Source organism: Pangasianodon hypophthalmus, chromosome 5, assembly GCF_027358585.1.
Source record: "Pangasianodon hypophthalmus isolate fPanHyp1 chromosome 5, fPanHyp1.pri, whole genome shotgun sequence".
NCBI classification, from domain to species: domain Eukaryota; kingdom Metazoa; phylum Chordata; class Actinopteri; order Siluriformes; family Pangasiidae; genus Pangasianodon; species Pangasianodon hypophthalmus.
Window position 1 is genome coordinate 30595944 of NC_069714.1, and position 6928 is coordinate 30602871.

Genomic DNA, 6928 nt, shown 5'->3' on the forward strand with positions numbered 1-6928 from the left:
ATAAGCAAACATGAAATAAAGGCTTGTTATGTCAGATGCGTGAACAGAGCTGAACGAATACTTCACAAGGTGTCTGTGTTGTGAGTGTGCTTATGTAGTGTGGCGTTGATTGAGTCCAGGTGTGTGCAATCAGTAATCAGGTGAACTTGAGAGTGTGAACTGGGAGTTGAAGTCCACGGTAAAGATGATTGTAGTTGGTGGTGCACTCTGAGAAATGGAGTCAGAAGCCGATTTCAGTGTTGACATGACAGAACCCATGCCTCAGGTTTCTCAGGATTCTGTGCATGAAAGTCATAAACCATGAAGGGGTCCAGGACATCGTGGAACAGCTGGAATCCAGCACCTTTCGTTGGGACCGTAGTTCTCCCATTCGATCAGGTACTGGAGCTTACCCTCCCTTCAATATGAGTTGAGGATGGTTTTGATTCTGTAGGCAGGTTCTCCCTCGATTTCAAGGGGTTCAGGTGGATATGTCTTCTGCTGATAGACCTTGAATTGCTCTCTTGAGTCATGACACTTGGAAGGAAGGAGAGAGTTGGCAGATCCTAGGGAGCTCGAGCTGGTAGGTGATGTCATTGATGTGTTGGAGAATCTTGTATTGGTGTGAAAGTTTTCTGCACCCTTGGTCAATGTGGATGTTCCGCATGGATAGCCAGACTCAATCACTGGGCTATTATACTGGATGTTCTGTTCTGTGTCGATCAGTGAACTCTTTGTTGCTTTAGGCCACTTGTTCTAAGTGCTGATGCATAGCTTCTCACACTTGCTTACTTCACCTGAACCATTCGTTGACTGCAGGATTGTCTGTGGGGTTGGCATTCCATGGGAACAGGGGAGGTTGGTAACCAAGGACACACTGGAAAGGGGTGAGGTGTGTGGTCAAATGCCTCAAGGAATTCTGGGCATACTCAGCCAAGGAAAGGAAACGGGCATAATCCTGTTAGTTAGAGGCACAGGATGGATTCGATCAGTGGCCAGAGGTGGTGCTAAAAGCCATTTTCCATTCATCACCCCTCTCTAATGTGAACCAGATTGCCAGAACACCTCCTCCCTTTTTTCCACAAAGAAGCCGGCTGATGCTGGAGAGTTAGAGGGTCAAATCTATCCTTGCGCTAGTGTTTTGGAAATGTACTCTTGCAAGGCTGGGCCGTCCATGGCTGAGAGTGGATATATGTGATTCCTGGGGGGCATGGTCCCGGGAATGAGTTCTATGGAGCAGTTGTTGCATGGCCACATAAGAGGAAAATATATGTGTATATGTTCAGTTATTAAGGTTGTTAAATGTTCATTATTGTTACTTTCCTGTCTTTATCGCTGCCCCAATTACAGTGTCTGGTTTCGTTCTCCATTCTCGCGATAGCACATGCGGGACTTCTCATCAATTGAAATCATGTGATTGCATGCAGAAGGAAGGAATAATGTTTACATCAGGATAAAGAGAGCCAGTACACCACCACAGGAAGGCCTTCTTCCACTTTCTCATTTTTATATAAGCAATCGATTTCTGATACGGATTACCGCTTTTCTCCTTTTGTTTTTTGTTGTATACTCTCCTCATTGTGGAGTTATCTTGGACTGAGTTCTCTCAGGGATTACTCACCTAGGAAGACTTACAAGCTGTATCAGACTCTATTTTGGATTATTGCTACCAGGAATACGTCGCTGTTAGCACCATCGGCACTCAAAAGCAGGATTCGTGGCATTGTAATGACCAGCTGATTAGCTCTCATTCTGTCCAGGAAATGCGAGGGTTGTGATTTTGCATCTATGGAAAGATATTTGAATGTGACGGTGATCTAAAGGGAGGTAGTTTCATGGTGAAGGGTGCTGACTTGAAGACTGTTTCAGTGCTGTGTGTAACAGAGCCTCCTCCAATTGGACCTCCATCTAGGGCTTGGATTTGGAGAGGGGGTTGGACATGACAAAGGCAGAGCTTGAGTTCTTCAGTGATGGTTCTGTTGATGAAATTTCCCACTGACTGGAGTCCATCAGTGCTGTAAGGGTAGAGACACCTTCTGAGTGCTTTATCTGAATAGGAATTGAGAAAGCTTGATGGAATAAATATTTTCAAAGACTCTCTGAAGGTGGGCGTTGATCAAGAGGAGCCCGCTCTTTCGTGATTGGTGAATGAGTAGGCTGTACTGGACATTGAGCGACTCTGTGTTGGTTGCTGCCATAGCTGAAGCACAGTCCAGCTTTTCCACATCATTCACATTCAGGGGCTGTGAGTTTGGCCTGAATGTATGTGATTGAGAATTTTAGGGACTTGGCAGTTGCGCAGTAGGTGCTCGAGGTGGATAAAGAGATAGTTCAGCCATCTCGCCATCTTGGTTCTCAAATAACCACCCTTTCCAACTGTGGTGAGCAGAGAAGCATCCATTTTCTACTGTAAATAACTTTTCTGTTGTTTTTGTTAAGAGGGAAGATTATTTATTTTAAGTGGCAGACTTTATGTTGTTAAGTGTTGTTTTGTTTGTTATTTTGAGCTCTTGACAATCCCTGGATCCTGCTTTACACACACACACAATCATACGAGTTTCCAGAGTTATTATTAAAAGAGTTATTATTAAAAAATGTTTAGGTGAAGTGAATATAAAATATAAAACAGCTTTTATCGTAAAATCATAACAGTTTTTAAACATCATACCAGTTTTTAAACCTCCTTTCCCTCATAAGCATGATGTAAGTGTGACACTCAATCTTCTGTCATCTGAGGTGCTTGTTTATGGCAGACAGACCAGCCTGTCCTCCATTTATATGGTGCCATTTTTTTGTCAGAATTTTTGTCAGAATTTTGTCAGCTAGTATATTCCATATATAAAAGTGTAATAATCTATACAAATTATATGCATTGATGTCTTTATGATTTACATTATTTAATCGTATGCGTAAAATATACATACTCAGGAACATGAGTAGCAGGGGGCGTTTCCCCTGAGGAGGCAAGGGAGGCAGTGCCTCCTGAAAAAAACTGAATGAGAAAATTATCGATTGTTCAAAAATAAAATAAAACAAATATAATGAAATATGAGATCAGTTAGTGTGTACAATACTCACTGTTCAAAAGTAACAATGTCCAACAGCTACACCCCTGATAGTGTCTCACTTGCCTCCCCTGAGCCCACTGAGTTTTAATAGAGCCCGTAAAGCTTGAGTTTGAGTAGCGGTAACTGGGGATAATGGAGAAAGGTCACATGAGAGGAGGCAATGCCTCCACATGGCAATGATTGGGGGATTAACCCATCAGTGAAATAATATCTCACATCATCCTGCCTCTCTGCGTGTCTTCTTCACCTTCTGGTGCTGAGTGTGAGCAAGTTTAAATTTTAAAGGTTTTTTTTTTTTAATTTCTGTCCTTTTTCTATTCATTTGTGTCTGTTTATGTTATTACTCGGTGTACCTTGTAAAAATTAGAATACAATTTCTAAATGAGATAATTTAATGGCTCGCTCGGTAATGGGGGATGCAGAGGAGATGTCCATCATTGACAGAATATTACATGGTTTTTCATTTGACACCTTGTCTTTTGAGGAGAGAAAAATAATCAAATCCATTGGAAGACCACAGCCTGCTGTAGAGATAAACAAACAAGGGAGAGGAGTTTCTGCCAACTGGTACTCAAGAGTAGACTGGCTTACTGGGAGTAAAGAGAAGAAGCGTTTGTTCTGCTGGCCTTGCCTTCTTTTCTGAAGTAATGGCACTTGGACAAAATATGGATTTGATGACATTAAAAACCTGGAATGGTTAGTCATATGACATGCAAAATCAAGGAACCATGTAAATGCATGAGTTAAACTTATTCTTTTGGGAAGAGTTTGCATAGAGCATGTCTTGGATGTCCTGGTTGTGCAAACCTATGACGGAGCAGCCGTGATGGCCTCTGCACTGAAAGGTCTACAAGCGAAGATGAGAGCAGTTGCTCCATCTGCGGTGTTTGTGCATTGCTATGCACACAAGCTAAATCTTATTCTTGGCCAAGGAGCAAAAAGCATACCAAGGGCATAAGTGTTTTTTTGTAAATTTTGGAGGATTCGTTACATTCTTCTCTCAGTCGTCAAAGAGAACGGCTCTGCTGGAGAACGGCTTTGGCTGCTCTCGGTTGCCAAAAAGTGCCCCAACTAGCTGGAATTTTAATTCACGAGCAGAGTCCACGGTTCCAGACAATCATGACAATGTTGAAGTATTCAAGTATATTGTTGATGCACCTGCCACGGATGATACAGTGCAAGCAGTGCTTGGCTTTCTTGGATATTTATAAGACTTTGAGTTCATGTTTTTTCTTTTTTACATTTAAATGGGTTGGGGATTTCTGGAACTGCTAATGATGTTGATGGTAATGATGTGATCATTATACAGGAAAGCACAAGAGTTCCAGAGGGAGATGAAGCTCTTAGATGTACCTTTTGTCACCAAAGCAGCAGAAAGACAAAGTACAGCAAAAATTAGAGGTACATAATTGTGCAAAAATGGACTTATTTACCACACAAGAACATTGAAATGAAACTGGTTACCTGTCGAAAACGCTTGTTATTAAAATGCGGAGATGTCCGTTATGAACAAAAATTACCTGGGCTAGGAATCTGCCTCCTCATTTCGTAAGTTCACCGCACACCACTGACGAGAAGGATACAAACATTTCATAACATTCCATTACAGGACTCTCATGAATACCAAATTTCTTGTGTAAAATGTTCCTACGAATGATTTATGTATAAATTAGTTTGTATCCAGCTTGATAAATGAAGCCCAGTGGTTGTGCATGATTTATGTCACCACCACAAACAGGAAACGTCACACAAATACTAGCTACATCTGATCTTATTTTATCTGTAATAAATTAGAACAAAACAAATCTTGGTTGTGGCAACTGAATACTGGATGGATATTCGGTTGGGGGGAATACACACAGACCATTACAAATTTCCTCAAATCAATGGAATATCTAAATAGCACATTTACTGTTATTATAGTGTTTATATTGGCTAATTTTGGACTGATGGTATTCCTAGTTTGTGACCTAGTGAGCCAGTATCAGAACGTGTTTTTGATAGACTTCAAAGCACTTTTGTAAGTCGCTCTGGATAAGGGCATCTGCCAAATGCCATAAATGTAAATGTAAATGTAATTCACTGACTCATAGTCAGAGATACTCACAGGGGAAAACACAAATATTGCACAAGAAGATGGAAAATGTGTGTAATTTCTTTAAAATATCAGTATAAATCTATATATTAAATCTCATATTGTCATTATAAAAATCACTGTGTTGATGCTAATTCAGATTTTAAAGGGAAAGAGATTATCTGATCTGATTGGATATCTCAGCAATATACCTCTTAATAATGTATTCATTCTAACCATGCTCCCTTTGTACAATTACACTGATCTTGTACAGTGAGCTCAGTATAAGAATGTAATGATCTGACCTCAGTGTCTCCAGTGTACAGTGTGGATTCTCCAGTCCAGCAGAGAGCAGCTTCACTCCTGAGTCCTGCAAGTTATTGTTACTCAGGTCCAGTTCTCTCAGACTGGAGCAGTGTGAGCTGAGAACTGAGGACAGAACTGTACAGCTTTTCTCTGTGAGATTACACCAACACACATCCTGGAAGAGAAAAGATGATACACTATATTACCAAAAGTATTCGGTCACCCATCCAAATGATCAGAATCAGGTGTCCTAATCACTTGGCCTGGCCACAGGTGTATAAAATCAAGCACTTAGGCATGCAGACTGTTTTTACAAACATTTGTGAAAGAATGGGCTGCTCTCAGGAGCTCAGTGAATTCCAGCGTGGAACTGTCATAGGATGCCACCTGTGCAACAAATCCAGTTGTGAAATTTCCTCGCTCCTAAATATTCCACAGTCAACTGTCAGCTTTATCATAACAAAATGGAAGAGTTTGGGAACAACAGCAACTCAGCCACGAAGTAGTAGGCCACGTAAACTGACGGAGAGGGGTCAGCGGATGCTGAAGCGCATAGTGCAAAGAGGTCGTCGACTTTCTTCACAGTCAATTGCTACAGAGCTCTAAACTTCATGTGACCTTCAGATTAGCCCAAGTACAGTACGCAGAGAGCTTCATGGAATGGGTTTCCATGGCCGAGCAGCTGCATCCAAGCCACACATCACCAAGTGCAATGCAAAGCGTCGGATGCAGTGGTGTAAAGCACGCCGCCACTGGACTCTAGAGCAGTGGACACGCGTTCTCTGGAGTGATGAATCACGCTTTTCCATCTGGCAATCTGATGGATGAGTCTGGGTTTGGAGGTTGCCAGGAGAACGGTACATTTCGGACTGCATTGTGCCGAGTGTGAAATTTGGTGGAGGAGGAATTATGGTGTGGGGTTGTTTTTCAGGAGTTGGGCTTGGCCCCTTAGTTCCAGTGAAAGGAACTTTGAATGCTTCAGGATACCAAAACATTTTGGACAATTCCATGCTCCCAACCTTGTGGGAACAGTTTGGAGCGGGCCCCTTCCTCTTCCAACATGACTGTGCACCAGTGCACAAAGCAAGGTCCATAAAGACATGGATGACAGAGTCTGGTGTGGATGAACTTGACTGGCCTGCACAGAGTCCTGACCTGAACCCGATAGAACACCTTTGGGATGAATTAGAGCAGAGACTGAGAGCCAGGCCTTCTCGACCAACATCAGTGTGTGACCTCACCAATGCGCTTTTGGAAGAATCGTCAAAAATTCCTATAAACACACTCCTCAACCTTGTGGACAGCCTTCCCAGAAGAGTTGAAGCTGTAATAGCTGCAAAAGGTGGACCGACATCATATTGAACCCTATGGGTTAGGAATGGGATGGCACTTAAGTTCATATGTGAGTCAAGGCAGGTGACCGAATACTTTTGGTAATATAGTGTATATGGTCACACACACACACACACACATGTACAGAAGAAACATCAGTTACATTTTA